Below are 15,020 nucleotides of genomic sequence, written 5' to 3' on the forward strand. Positions count from 1 at the left end.
TCCCAGTGAGAGTCAGCACCTTCAGGGACTGTCTCCCAGTGAGAGTCAGCACCTTCAGGGACTGTCTCCCAGTGAGAGTCAGCACCTTCAGGGACTGTCTCCCAGTGAGAGTCAGCGCCTTCAGGGACTGTCTCCCAGTGAGATCAGCACCTTCAGGGACTGTCTCCCAGTGAGAGTCAGCACCTTCAGGAACTGTCCCCCACTGAGTGTCAGCACCTTCAGGAATTGTCCCCCAGTGAGAGTCAGCACCTTCAGGAATTGTCCCCCAGGGAGTTTCAGCACCTTCAGTAATTGTCCCCCAGTGAGAGTAAGCACCTTCAGGAACTGTCCCCCACTGAGAGTCAGCACCTTCAGGAATTGTCCCCCAGTGAGTGTCAGCACCTTCAAGAATTGTCCCCCAGTGAGAGTCAGCACCTTCAGGAACTGTCTCCCAGTGAGAGTCAGCAAGTTCAGGAACTGACTCCTTTTGAGAGTTAGCACCTTCAGGAACTGTCCTCCAGTGAGAGTCAGCACCTTCAGTTACTGTCCCCCAGTGAGGGTCAGCAGTTTCAGGAACTGTCCCCCAGTGTGGGTCAGCAGTTTCAGGAACTGTCCCCCAGTGAGAGTCAGCACCTTCAGGAACTGTCCCCCAATGAGAGTCAGCACCTTCAGGAACTGTCCCCCAGTGAGAGTCAGCACCTTCAGGAACCATCCCCCAGTGAGAGTCAGCACGTTCAGGAACTGTCCCCCAGTGAGAGTCAGCACGTTCAGGGACTGTCCCCCAGTGAGAGTCAGCACCTTCAGGGACTGTCCCCCAGTGAGAGTCAGCACCTTCAGGGACTGTCCCCCAGTGAGAGTCAGCACCTTCAGGAACTGTCCCCCAGTGAGAGTCAGCACCTTCAGGGACTGTCCCCCAGTGAGAGTCAGCACCTTCAGGGACTGTCCCCAGTGAGAGTCAGCACCTTCAGGAACTGTCTCCCAGTGAGAGTCAGCACCTTCAGGAACTGTCTCCCAGTGAGAGTCAGCACCTTCAGGGACTGCCCCCCAGTGAGAGTCAGCACCTTCAGGGACTGTCTCCCAGTGAGAGTCAGCACCTTCAGGTACTGTCCCCCAGTGAGAGTCAGCACCTTCAGGAACTGTCCCCCAGTGAGAGTCAGCACCTTCAGGAACTGTCCCCCAGTGAGAGTCAGCACCTTCAGGAACTGTCTCCCAGTGAGAGTCAGCACCTTCAGGGACTGTCCCCCAGTGAGAGTCAGCACCTTCAGGTACTGTCTCCCAGTGAGAGTCAGCACCTTCAGGAACTGTCCCCCAGTGAGAGTCAGCACCTTCAGGAACTGTCCCCCAGTGAGAGTCAGCACCTTCAGGAACTGTCCCCCAGTGAGAGTCAGCACCTTCAGGAACTATCCACCAGTGAGAGTCAGCACCTTCAGGAACTGTCCCCCCAGTGAGAGTCAGCACCTTCAGGAACTGTCCACTAGTGAGAGTCAGCACCTTCAGGAACTTTCCCCCAGTAAGAGTCAGCACCTTCAGAAAAAGTGCCCAGTGAGTGTCAGCACCTTCAGGGACTGTCTCCCGGGGAGAGTCAGCACCTTCAGGACCTGTACCCCAGTGAGAGTCAGCACCTTCAGGAACTGTCCCCCAGTGAGAGTCAGCACCTTCAGGAACTGTCCCCCAGTGAGAGTCAGCACCTTCAGGAACTGTACTCAATGAGAGTCAGCACCTTCAGGAACTGTCCCCCAGTGAGAGTCAGCACCTTCAGGAACTGTCCCCCAGTGAGAGTCAGCACCTTCAGGAACTGTCCCCCAGTGAGAGTCAGCACCTTCAGGAACTGTCTCCCAGTGAGAGTCAGCACCTTCAGGAACTGTCCCCCAGTGAGAGTCAGCACCTTCAGGAACTGTCCCCCAGTGAGAGTCAGCACCTTCAGGAACTGTCCCCCAGTGAGAGTCAGCACCTTCAGGAACTGACCCCCCAGTGAGAGTCAGCACCTTCAGGAACTGTCACCAGTGAGAGTCAGCACCTTCAGGAACTGTCCCCCAGTGAGAGTCAGCACCTTCAGGAACTGTCCCCCAGTGAGAGTCAGCACCTTCAGGGACTGTCTCCCAGTGAGAGTCAGCACCTTCAGGGACTGTCTCCCAGTGAGAGTCAGCACCTTCAGGGACTGTCTCCCAGTGAGAGTCAGCACCTTCAGGGACTGTCTCCCAGTGAGAGTCAGCACCTTCAGGGACTGTCTCCCAGTGAGAGTCAGCACCTTCAGGCACTGTCTCCCAGTGAGAGTCAGCACCTTCAGGACTGTCCCCCAGTGAGAGTCAGCACCTTCAGGACTGTCCCCCAGTGAGAGTCAGCAATTTCAGGGACTGTCTCCCAGTGAGAGTCAGCACCTTCAGGAACTGTCCCCCAGTGAGAGTCAGCACCTTCAGGACCTGTCTCCCAGTGAGAGTCAGCACCTTCAGGAACTGTCTCCCAGTGAGAGTCAGCACCTTCAGGAACTGTCTCCCAGTGAGAGTCAGCACCTTCAGGAACTGTCCCCAGTGAGAGTCAGCACCTTCAGGAACTGTCTCCCAGTGAGAGTCAGCACCTTCAGGAACTGTCCCCCAGTGAGAGTCAGCACCTTCAGGACTGTCCCCCAGTGAGAGTCAGCACCTTCAGGAACTGTCCCCCAGTGAGAGTCAGCACCTTCAGGAACTGTCCCCCAGTGAGAGTCAGCACCTTCAGGAACTGTCTCCCAGTGAGAGTCAGCACCTTCAGGAACGGTCCCCCAGTGAGAGTCAGCACCTTCAGGAACTGTCTCCAGTGAGAGTCAGCACCTTCAGGAACTGTTCCCCAGTGAGAGTCAGCACCTTCAGGAACTGTACCCCCGTGAGAGTCAGCACCTTCAGGAACTGTCCCCCAGTGAGGGTCAGCAGTTTCAGGAACTGTCCCTCAGTGAGAGTCAGCACCTTCATTAACTGTCCCCCAATGAGAGTCAGCACCTTCCGGGACTGTCCCCCAGTGAGAGTCAGCACCTTCAGGATCTGTCCCCCAGTGAGAGTCAGCACCTTCAGGAACTGTCCCCCAGTGAGAGTCAGCAACTTCAGGGACTGTCTCCCAATGAGAGTCAGCACCTTCAGGGACTGTCTCCCAGTGAGAGTCAGCACCTTCAGGGACTGTCTCCTTGTGAGAGTCAGCACCTTCAGGGACTGTCTCCCAGTGAGTGTTAGCACCTTCAGGGACTGTCTCCCAGTGAGAGTCAGCACCTTCAGGGACTGTCTCCCAGTGAGTGTCAGCACCTTCAGGGATTGTCTCCCAGTGAGAGTCAGCACCTTCAGGGACTGTCTCCCAGTGAGAGTCATCACCTTCAGGGACTGTCTCCTAGTGAGAGCACCTTCAGGGACTGTCTCCCAGTGAGAGTCAGCACCTTCAGGGACTGTCTCCCAGTGAGAGTCAGCACCTTCAGGAACTGTCTCCCAGTGAGAGTCAGCACCTTCAGGAACTGTCCCCCACTGAGTGTCAGCACCTTCAGGAATTGTCCCCCAGTGAGAGTCAGCACCTTCAGGAATTGTCCCCCAGGGAGTGTCAGCACCTTCAGTAATTGTCCCCCAGTGAGAGTCAGCACCTTCAGGAACTGTCCCCCAGTGAGAGTCAGCACCTTCAGGAATTGTCCCCCAGTGAGTGTCAGCACCTTCAGGAATTGTCCCCTAGTGAGAGTCAGCACCTTCAGAAACTGTCTCCCAGTGAGAGTCAGCACCTTCAGGAACTGACTCCTTGTGAGAGTTAGCACCTTCAGGAACTGTCCTCCAGTGAGAGTCAGCACCTTCAGTTACTGTCCCCCAGTGAGGGTCAGCAGTTTCAAGAACTGTCCCCCAGTGTGGGTCAGCACCTTCAGGAACTGTCCCCCAGTGAGAGTCAGCACCTTCAGGGACTGTCCCCCAGTGAGAGTCAGCACCTTCAGGGACTGTTCCCCAGTGAGAGTCAGGACCTTCAGGAACTGTCTCCCATTGAGAGTCAGCACCTTCAGGAACTGTCTCCCAGTGAGAGTCAGTACCTTCATGGACTGTCTCCCAGTGAGGGTCAGCAGTTTCAGGAACTGTCCCCCAGTGAGAGTCAGCACGTTCAGGAACTGTCCCCCAGTGAGAGTCAGCACGTTCAGGAACTTTCTCCCAGTGAGAGTCAGCACCTTCAGGGACTGTCCCCCAGTGAGAGTCATCACCTTCAGGTACTGTCCCCCAGTGAGTGTCAGCACCTTCAGGGACTGTCCCCCAGTGAGAGTCAGCACCTTCAGGAACTGTCCCCCAGTGAGAGTCAGCACCTTCAGGAACTGTCTCCCATTGAGAGTCAGGACCTTCAGGAACTATCTCCCAGTGAGAGTCAGCACCTTCAGGAATTGTCTCCCAGTGAGAGTCAGCACCTTCAGGAACTGTCTCCCAGTGAGAGTCAGCACCTTCAGGAACTGTCCCCTAGTGAGAGTCAGCACCTTCAGGAACTGTCCCCCAGTGAGAGTCAGCACCTTCAGGAACTGTCCCCCAGTGAGAGTCAGCACCTTCAGGAACTGTCCCCCAGTGAGAGTCAGCACCTTCAGGAACTGTCTCCCAGTGAGAGTCAGCACCTTCAGGAACTGTCTCCCAGTGAGAGTCAGCACCTTCAGGAACTGTCCCCCAGTGAGAGTCAGCACCTTCAGGAACTGTCCCCCAGTGAGAGTCAGCACCTTCAGGAACTGTCTCCCAGTGAGAGTCAGCACCTTCAGGAACTGTCTCCCAGTGAGAGTCAGCACCTTCAGGAACTGTCCCCCAGTGAGAGTCAGCACCTTCAGGAACTGTCCCCCAGTGAGAGTCAGGAACTTCAGGAACTGTTCCCCAGTGAGAGTCAGCACCTTCAGGAACTGTCCCCCAGTGAGAGTCAGCACCTTCAGGGACTGTCCCCCAGTGAGAGTCAGCACCTTCAGGAACTGTCCCCCAGTGAGAGTCAGCACCTTCAGGGACTGTCTCCCAGTGAGAGTCAGCACCTTCAGGGACTGTCTCCCAGTGAGAGTCAGCAACTTCAGGGACTGTCTCCCAGTGAGAGTCAGCACCTTCAGGGACTGTCTCCCAGTGAGAGTCAGCACCTTCAGGGACTGTCTCCCTGTGAGAGTCAGCACCTTCAGGGACTGTCTCCCAGTGAGAGTCAGCACCTTCAGGGACTGTCTCCCAGTGAGAGTCAGCACCTTCAGGTACTGTCCCCCAGTGAGAGTCAGCACCTTCAGGGACTGTCCCCCAGTGAGAGTCAGCACCTTCAGGGACTGTCCCCCAGTGAGAGTCAGCACCTTCAGGGACTGTCTCCCAGTGAGAGTCAGCACCTTCAGGGACTGTCTCCCAGTGAGAGTCAGCACCTTCAGGAACTGTCTCCCATTGAGAGTCAGCACCTTCAGGAACTGTCTCCCAGTGAGAGTCAGCACCTTCAGGGACTGTCTCCCCGTGAGAGTCAGCACCTTCAGGGACTGTCTCCCAGTGAGAGTCAGCACCTTCAGGAACTGTCCCCCAGTGAGAGTCAGCACCTTCAGGAACTGTCCCCCAGTGAGAGTCAGCAACTTCAGGAACTGTCCCCCAGTGAGAGTCAGCACCTTCAGGGACTGTCTCCCAGTGAGTGTCAGCACCTTCAGGGACTGTCTCCCAGTGAGAGTCAGCACCTTCAGGGACTGTCTCCCAGTGAGAGTCAGCACCTTCAGGGACTGTCTCCCAGTGAGAGTCAGCACCTTCAGGGACTGTCTCCCAGTGAGAGTCAGCACCTTCAGGGACTGTCTCCCAGTGAGAGTCAGCAGCTTCAGGGACTGTCTCCCAGTCGGAGTCAGCACCTTCAGGTACTGTCCCCCAGTGAGAGTCAGCACCTTCAGGGACTGTCCCCCAGTGAGAGTCAGCACCTTCAGGGACTGTCCCCCAGTGAGAGTCAGCACCTTCAGGGACTGTCTCCCAGTTAGAGTCAGCACCTTCAGGGACTGTTTCCCAGTGAGAGTCAGGATCTTCAGGAACTGGCTCCCATTGAGAGTCAGCACCTTCAGGAACTGTCTCCCAGTGAGAGTCAGTACCTTCAGGGACTGTCTCCCCGTGAGAGTCAGCACCTTCAGGGACTGTCTCCCAGTGAGAGTCAGCACCTTCAGGAACTGTTCCCCAGTGAGAGTCAGCAACTTCAGGAACTGTCCCCCAGTGAGAGTCAGCACCTTCAGGAACTGTCTCCATGTGAGAGTCAGCACCTTCAGTAACTGTCCCCCAGTGAGAGTCAGCACCTTCAGGAACTGTCTCCCAGTGAGAGTCAGCACCTTCAGGAACTGACTCCCAGTGAGAGTCAGCACCTTCAGGAACTGTCCCCCAGTGAGAGTCAGCACCTTCAGGAACTGTCCCCCAGTGAGGGTCAGCAGTTTCAGGAACTGTCCCCCAGTGAGAGTCAGCACCTTCAGGAACTGTCCCCCAGTGAGAGTCAGCACCTTCAGGGACTGTCCCCCAGTGAGAGTCAGCACCTTCAGGACTGTCCCCCAGTGAGAGTCAGCACTTTCAGGGACTGTCTCCCAGTGAGAGTCAGCACATTCAGGGACTGTCTCCCAGTGAGAGTCAGCACCTTCAGGGACTGTCTCCCAGTGAGAGTCAGCACCTTCAGGGACTGTCTCCCAGTGAGAGTCAGCACCTTCAGGGACTGTCTCCCAGTGAGAGTCAGCACCTTCAGGGACTGTCTCCCAGTGAGAGTCAGCACCTTCAGGGACTGTCCCCCAGTGAGAGTCAGCACCTTCAGGGACTGTCTCCCAGTGAGAGTCAGCACCTTCAGGGACTGTCTCCCAGTGAGAGTCAGCACCTTCAGGGACTGTCTCCCAGTGAGAGTCAGCACCTTCAGGAACTGTCTCCCAGTGAGAGTCAGCACCTTCAGGAACTGTCTCCCAGTGAGAGTCAGCACCTTCAGGAACTGGCTCCCAGTGAGAGTCAGCACCTTCAGGAACTGGCCCCCAGTGAGAGTCAGCACCTTCAGGAACTGTCCCCCAGTGAGAGTCAGCACCTTCAGGAACAGTCTCCTAGTGAGAGTCAGCACCTTCAGGAACTGTCCCCCAGTGAGAGTCAGCACCTTCAGGAACTGTCTCCCAGTGAGAGTCAGCACCTTCAGGAACTGTTTCCCAGTGAGAGTCAGCACCTTCAGGAACTGTACCCCCGTGAGAGTCAGCACCTTCAGGAACTGTCCCCCAGTGAGGGTCAGCAGTTTCAGGAACTGTCCCTCAGTGAGAGTCAGCACCTTCATTAACTGTCCCCCAATGAGAGTCAGCACCTTCCGGGACTGTCCCCCAGTGAGAGTCAGCACCTTCAGGATCTGTCCCCCAGTGAGAGTCAGCACCTTCAGGAACTGTCCCCCAGTGAGAGTCAGCAACTTCAGGGACTGTCTCCCAATGAGAGTCAGCACCTTCAGGACTGTCTCCCAGTGAGAGTCAGCACCTTCAGGGACTGTCTCCTTGTGAGAGTCAGCACCTTCAGGGACTGTCTCCCAGTGAGTGTCAGCACCTTCAGGGACTGTCTCCCAGTGAGAGTCAGCACCTTCAGGGACTGTCTCCCAGTGAGTGTCAGCACCTTCAGGGATTGTCTCCCAGTGAGAGTCAGCACCTTCAGGGACTGTCTCCCAGTGAGAGTCATCACCTTCAGGGACTGTCTCCTAGTGAGAGTCAGCACCTTCAGGGACTGTCTCCCAGTGAGAGTCAGCACCTTCAGGGACTGTCTCCCAGTGAGAGTCAGCACCTTCAGGAACTGTCTCCCAGTGAGAGTCAGCACCTTCAGGAACTGTCCCCCACTGAGTGTCAGCACCTTCAGGAATTGTCCCCCAGTGAGAGTCAGCACCTTCAGGAACTGTCCCCCAGTGAGAGTCAGCACCTTCAGGAATTGTCCCCCAGTGAGAGTCAGCACCTTCAGGAACTGTACTCAATGAGAGTCAGCACCTTCAGGAACTGTCCCCCAGTGAGAGTCAGCACCTTCAGGAACTGTCTCCTAGTGAGAGTCAGCACCTTCAGGAACTCTCCCCCAGTGAGAGTCAGCACCTTCAGGAACTGTCCCCCAGTGAGAGTCAGCACCTTCAGGAACTGTCCCCCAGTGAGAGTCAGCACCTTCAGGAACTGTCCCCCAGTGAGAGTCAGCAGCTTCAGGAACTGTCCCCCAGTGAGAGTCAGCACCTTCAGGAACTGTCCCCCAGTGAGAGTCAGCACCTTCAGGAACTGTCCCCCAGTGAGAGTCAGCACCTTCAGGAACTGTCCCCCAGTGAGAGTCAGCACCTTCAGGAACTGTCCCCCAGTGAGAGTCAGCACCTTCAAGGACTGTCCCCCAGTGAGAGTCAGCACCTTCAGGGACTGTCCCCCAGTGAGAGTCAGCACCTTCAGGGACTGTTCCCCAGTGAGAGTCAGGACCTTCAGGAACTGTCTCCCATTGAGAGTCAGCACATTCAGGAACTGTCTCCCAGTGAGAGTCAGTACCTTCAAGGACTGTCTCCCAGTGAGAGTCAGCACCTTCAGGAACTGACTCCTTGTGAGAGTTAGCACCTTCAGGAACTGTTTCCCGGTGAGAGTCAGCACCTTCAGGAACTGTACCCCCGTGAGAGTCAGCACCTTCAGGAACTGTCCCCCAGTGAGGGTCAGCAGTTTCAGGAACTGTCCCTCAGTGAGAGTCAGCACCTTCAGTAACTGTCCCCCAATGAGAGTCAGCACCTTCCGGGACTGTCCCCCAGTGAGAGTCAGCGCCTTCCGGGACTGTCCCCCAGTGAGAGTCAGCACCTTCAGGATCTGTCCCCCAGTGAGAGTCAGCACCTTCAGGAACTGTCCCCCAGTGAGAGTCAGCAACTTCAGGGACTGTCTCCCAATGAGAGTCAGCACCTTCAGGGACTGTCTCCCAGTGAGAGTCAGCACCTTCAGGGACTGTCTCCTTGTGAGAGTCAGCACCTTCAGGGACTGTCTCCCAGTGAGTGTCAGCACCTTCAGGGACTGTCTCCCAGTGAGAGTCAGCACCTTCAGGGACTGTCTCCCAGTGAGTGTCAGCACCTTCAGGGACTGTCTCCCAGTGAGAGTCAGCACCTTCAGGGACTGTCTCCCAGTGAGAGTCATCACCTTCAGGGACTGTCTCCTAGTGAGAGTCAGCACCTTCAGGGACTGTCTCCCAGTGAGAGTCAGCACCTTCAGGGACTGTCTCCCAGTGAGAGTCAGCACCTTCAGGAACTGTCTCCCAGTGAGAGTCAGCACCTTCAGGAACTGTCCCCCACTGAGTGTCAGCACCTTCAGGAATTGTCCCCCAGTGAGAGTCAGCACCTTCAGGAATTGTCCCCCAGGGAGTGTCAGCACCTTCAGTAATTGTCCCCCAGTGAGAGTCAGCACCTTCAGGAACTGTCCCCCAGTGAGAGTCAGCACCTTCAGGAATTGTCCCCCAGTGAGTGTCAGCACCTTCAGGAATTGTCCCCCAGTGAGAGTCAGCACCTTCAGGAACTGTCTCCCAGTGAGAGTCAGCACCTTCAGGAACTGACTCCTTGTGAGAGTTAGCACCTTCAGGAACTGTCCTCCAGTGAGAGTCAGCACCTTCAGTTACTGTCCCCCAGTGAGGGTCAGCAGTTTCAGGAACTGTCCCCCAGTGTGGGTCAGCAGTTTCAGGAACTGTCCCCCAGTGAGAGTCAGCACCTTCAGGAACTGTCCCCCAATGAGAGTCAGCACCTTCAGGAACTGTCCCCCAGTGAGAGTCAGCACCTTCAGGAACTGTCCCCCAGTGAGAGTCAGCACCTTCAGGAACTGTCCCCCAATGAGAGTCAGCACCTTCAGGGACTGTCCCCCAGTGAGAGTCAGCACCTTCAGGGACTGTTCCCCAGTGAGAGTCAGGACCTTCAGGAACTGTCTCCCATTGAGAGTCAGCACATTCAGGAACTGTCTCCCAGTGAGAGTCAGTACCTTCAAGGACTGTCTCCCCGTGAGAGTCAGCACGTTCAGCAACTGTCCCCCAGTGAGAGTCAGCACGTTCAGGAACTGTCCCCCAGTGAGAGTCAGCACGTTCAGGGACTGTTTCCCAGTGAGAGTCAGCACCTTCAGGGACTGTCCCCCAGTGAGAGTCATCACCTTCAGGTACTGTCCCCCAGTGAGAGTCAGCACCTTCAGGGACTGTCCCCCAGTGAGAGTCAGCACCTTCAGGAACTGTCCCCCAGTGAGAGTCAGCACCTTCAGGAACTGTGTCCCATTGAGAGTCAGGACCTTCAGGAACTATCTCCCAGTGAGAGTCAGCACCTTCAGGAATTGTCTCCCGGTGAGAGTCAGCACCTTCAGGAACTGTCTCCCTGTGAGAGTCAGCACCTTCAGGAACTGTCCCCCACTGAGAGTCAGCACCTTCAGGAACTGCCCCCCAGTGAGAGTCAGCACCTTCAGGAACTGCCCCCCAGTGACAGTCAGCACCTTCAGGAACTGCCCCCCAGTTAGAGTCAGCACCTTCAGGAACTGTCTCCCAGTGCGAGTCAGCACCTTCAGGAACTGTCTCCCAGTGCGAGTCAGCACCTTCAGGAACTGTCCCCCAGTGAGAGTCAGCAACTTCAGGCACTGTCCCCCAGTGAGAGTAAGCACCTTCAGGAACTGTCTTCTTGTGAGAGTCAGCACCTTCAGGAACTGTCCCCCAGTGAGAGTCAGCACCTTCAGGAACTGTCTCCCAGTGAGAGTCAGCACCTTCAGGAACTGTTTCCCAGTGAGAGTCAGCACCTTCAGGAACTGTACCCCCGTGAGAGTCAGCACCTTCAGGAACTGTCCCCCAGTGAGGGTCAGCAGTTTCAGGAACTGTCCGTCAGTGAGAGTCAGCACCTTCAGTAACTGTCCCCCAGTAAGAGTCAGCACCTTCCGGGACTGTCCCCCAGTGAGAGTCAGCACCTTCAGGAACTGTCCCCCAGTGAGAGTCAGCACCTTCAGGGACTGTCTCCCAGTGAGAGTCAGCCCCTTCAGGGACTGTCTCCCAGTGAGTGTCAGCAACTTCAGGGTCTGTCTCCCAGTGAGAGTCAGCACCTTCTGGGACTGTCTCCCAGTGAGAGTCAGCACCTTCAGGGACTGTCTCCCTGTGAGAGTCAGCACCTTCAGGGACTGTCTCCCAGTGAGAGTCAGCACCTTCAGGGACTGTCTCCCAGTGAGAGTCAGCACCTTCAGGTACTGTCCCCCAGTGAGAGTCAGCACCTTCAGGGACTGTCCCCCAGTGAGAGTCAGCACCTTCAGGGACTGTCCCCCAGTGAGAGTCAGCACCTTCAGGGACTGTCTCCCAGTGAGAGTCAGCACCTTCAGGGACTGTTTCACATGAGAGTCAGGATCTTCAGGAACTGTCTCCCATTGAGAGTCAGCACCTTCAGGAACTGTCTCCCAGTGAGAGTCAGTACCTTCAGGGTCTGTCTCCCCGTGAGAGTCAGCACCTTCAGGGACTGTCTCCCAGTGAGAGTCAGCACCTTCAGGAACTGTCCCCCAGTGAGAGTCAGCAACTTCAGGAACTGTCCCCCAGTGAGAGTCAGCACCTTCAGGAACTGTCTCCTTGTGAGAGTCAGCACCTTCAGGAACTGTCCCCCAGTGAGAGTCAGCACCTTCAGGAACTGTCTCCCAGTGAGAGTCAGCACCTTCAGGAACTGTTTCCCAGTGAGAGTCAGCACCTTCAGGAACTGTACCCCCGTGAGAGTCAGCACCTTCAGGAACTGTCCCCCAGTGAGGGTCAGCAGTTTCAGGAACTGTCCCTCAGTGAGAGTCAGCACCTTCAGTAACTGTCCCCCAGTGAGAGTCAGCACCTTCCGGGACTGTCCCCCAGTGAGAGTCAGCACCTTCAGGATCTGTCCCCCAGTGAGAGTCAGCACCTTCAGGAACTGTCCCCCAGTGAGAGTCAGCAACTTCAGGGACTGTCTCCCAGTGAGAGTCAGCACCTTCAGGGACTGTCTCCCAGTGAGAGTCAGCACCTTCAGGGACTGTCTCCCAGTGAGAGTCAGCACCTTCAGGGACTGTCTCCCAGTGAGAGTCAGCACCTTCAGGGACTGTCTCCCAGTGAGAGTCAGCACCTTCAGGAACTGTCCCCCACTGAGTGTCAGCACCTTCAGGAATTGTCCCCCAGTGAGAGTCAGCACCTTCAGGAATTGTCCCCCAGGGAGTTTCAGCACCTTCAGTAATTGTCCCCCAGTGAGAGTAAGCACCTTCAGGAACTGTCCCCCACTGAGAGTCAGCACCTTCAGGAATTGTCCCCCAGTGAGTGTCAGCACCTTCAAGAATTGTCCACCAGTGAGAGTCAGCACCTTCAGGAACTGTCTCCCAGTGAGAGTCAGCAAGTTCAGGAACTGACTCCTTGTGAGAGTTAGCACCTTCAGGAACTGTCCTCCAGTGAGAGTCAGCACCTTCAGTTACTGTCCCCCAGTGAGGGTCAGCAGTTTCAGGAACTGTCCCCCAGTGTGGGTCAGCAGTTTCAGGAACTGTCCCCCAGTGAGAGTCAGCACCTTCAGGAACTGTCCCCCAATGAGAGTCAGCACCTTCAGGAACTGTCCCCCAGTGAGAGTCAGCACCTTCAGGAACCATCCCCCAGTGAGAGTCAGCACGTTCAGGAACTGTCCCCCCGTGAGAGTCAGCACGTTCAGGGACTGTCCCCCAGTGAGAGTCAGCACCTTCAGGGACTGTCCCCCAGTGAGAGTCATCACCTTCAGGAACTGTCCCCCAGTGAGAGTCAGCACCTTCAGGAACTGTCTCCCAGTGAGAGTCAGCACCTTCAGGGACTGTCCCCCAGTGAGAGTCAGCACCTTCAGGGACTGTTCCCCAGTGAGATTCAGGATCTTCAGGAACTGTCTCCCATTGAGAGTCAGCAGCTTCAGGAACTGTCTCCCAGTGAGAGTCAGTACCTTCAGGGTCTGCCTCCCCGTGAGAGTCAGCACCTTCAGGGGCTGTCTCCCAGTGAGAATCAGCACCTTCAGGTACTGTCCCCCAGTGAGAGTCAGCACCTTCAGGAACTGTCCCCCAGTGAGAGTCAGCACCTTCAGGAACTGTCCCCCAGTGAGAGTCAGCACCTTCAGGAACTGTCTCCTTGTGAGAGTCAGCACCTTCAGGGACTGTCCCCCAGTGAGAGTCAGCACCTTCAGGTTTTGTATCCCAGTGAGAGTCAGCACCTTCAGGAACTGTCCCCCAGTGAGAGTCAGCACCTTCAGGAACTGTACCCCCGTGAGAGTCAGCACCTTCAGGAACTGTCCCCCAGTGAGGGTCAGCAGTTTCAGGAACTGTCCCTCAGTGAAAGTCAGCACCTTCAGGAACTGTCCCCCAGTGAGAGTCAGCACCTTCAGGAATTGTCCCCTAGTGAGAGTCAGCACCTTCAGGAACTGTCCCCCAGTGAGAGTCTGCACCTTCAGGAACTGTCCACTAGTGAGAGTCAGCACCTTCAGGAACTGTCCCCCAGTGAGCGTCAGCACCTTCAGGGACTGTTCCCCAGTGAGAGTCAGGACCTTCAGGAACTGTCCCCCAGTGAGTGTCAGCACGTTCAGGAACTGTCCCCCAGTGAGAGTCAGCACCTTCAGGAACTGTCCCCCAGTGAGAGTCAGCACCTTCAGTAACTGTCCCCCTGCGAGAGTCAGCACCTTCAGGAACTGTCCCCTAGTGAGAGTCAGCACCTTCAGGAACTGTCCCCCAGTGAGCGTCAGCACCTTCAGGGACTGTTCCCCAGTGAGAGTCAGGACCTTCAGGAACTGTCCCCCAGTGAGTGTCAGCACGTTCAGGAACTGTCCCCCAGTGAGAGTCAGCACCTTCAGGAACTGTCCCCCAGTGAGAGTCAGCACCTTCAGTAACTGTCCCCCTGCGAGAGTCAGCACCTTCAGGAACTGTCCCCCAGTGACAGTCAGCACCTTCAGGAACTGTCTCCCAGTGAGAGTCAGCACCTTCAGGTACTGTCCCCCAGTGAGAGTCAGCACCTTCAGTAACTGTCCCCCAGTGAGAGTCAGCACCTTCCGGGACTGTCCCCCAGTGAGAGTCAGCACCTTCAGGATCTGTCCCCCAGTGAGAGTCAGCACCTTCAGGAACTGTCCCCCAGTGAGAGTCAGCAACTTCAGGGACTGTCTCCCAATGAGAGTCAGCACCTTCAGGGACTGTCTCCCAGTGAGAGTCAGCACCTTCAGGGACTGTCTCCTTGTGAGAGTCAGCACCTTCAGGGACTGTCTCCCAGTGAGTGTCAGCACCTTCAGGGACTGTCTCCCAGTGAGAGTCAGCACCTTCAGGGACTGTCTCCCAGTGAGAGTCAGCACCTTCAGGGACTGTCTCCCAGTGAGAGTCAGCACCTTCAGGGACTGTCTCCCAGTGAGAGTCAGCACCTTCAGGGACTGTCTCCCAGTGAGAGTCAGCACCTTCAGGGACTGTCTCCCAGTGAGAGTCAGCACCTTCAGGAACTGTCCCCCACTGAGTGTCAGCACCTTCAGGAATTGTCCCCCAGTGAGAGTCAGCACCTTCAGGAATTGTCCCCCAGGGAGTTTCAGCACCTTCAGTAATTGTCCCCCAGTGAGAGTAAGCACCTTCAGGAACTGTCCCCCACTGAGAGTCAGCACCTTCAGGAATTGTCCCCCAGTGAGTGTCAGCACCTTCAAGAATTGTCCACCAGTGAGAGTCAGCACCTTCAGGAACTGTCTCCCAGTGAGAGTCAGCAAGTTCAGGAACTGACTCCTTTTGAGAGTTAGCACCTTCAGGAACTGTCCTCCAGTGAGAGTCAGCACCTTCAGTTACTGTCCCCCAGTGAGGGTCAGCAGTTTCAGGAACTGTCCCCCAGTGTGGGTCAGCAGTTTCAGGAACTGTCCCCCAGTGAGAGTCAGCACCTTCAGGAACTGTCCCCCAATGAGAGTCAGCACCTTCAGGAACTGTCCCCCAGTGAGAGTCAGCACCTTCAGGAGCCATCCCCCAGTGAGAGTCAGCACGTTCAGGAACTGTCCCCCAGTGAGAGTCAGCACGTTCAGGGACTGTCCCCCAGTGAGAGTCAGCACCTTCAGGGACTGTCCCCCAGTGAGAGTCATCACCTTCAGGGACTGTCCCCCAGTGAGAGTCAGCACCTTCAGGAACTGTCTCCCAGTGAGAGTCAGCACCT

The sequence above is a fragment of the Carcharodon carcharias genome, chromosome 10, assembly GCF_017639515.1.
Source record: "Carcharodon carcharias isolate sCarCar2 chromosome 10, sCarCar2.pri, whole genome shotgun sequence".
Classification (NCBI taxonomy): Eukaryota; Metazoa; Chordata; class Chondrichthyes; order Lamniformes; family Lamnidae; genus Carcharodon; species Carcharodon carcharias.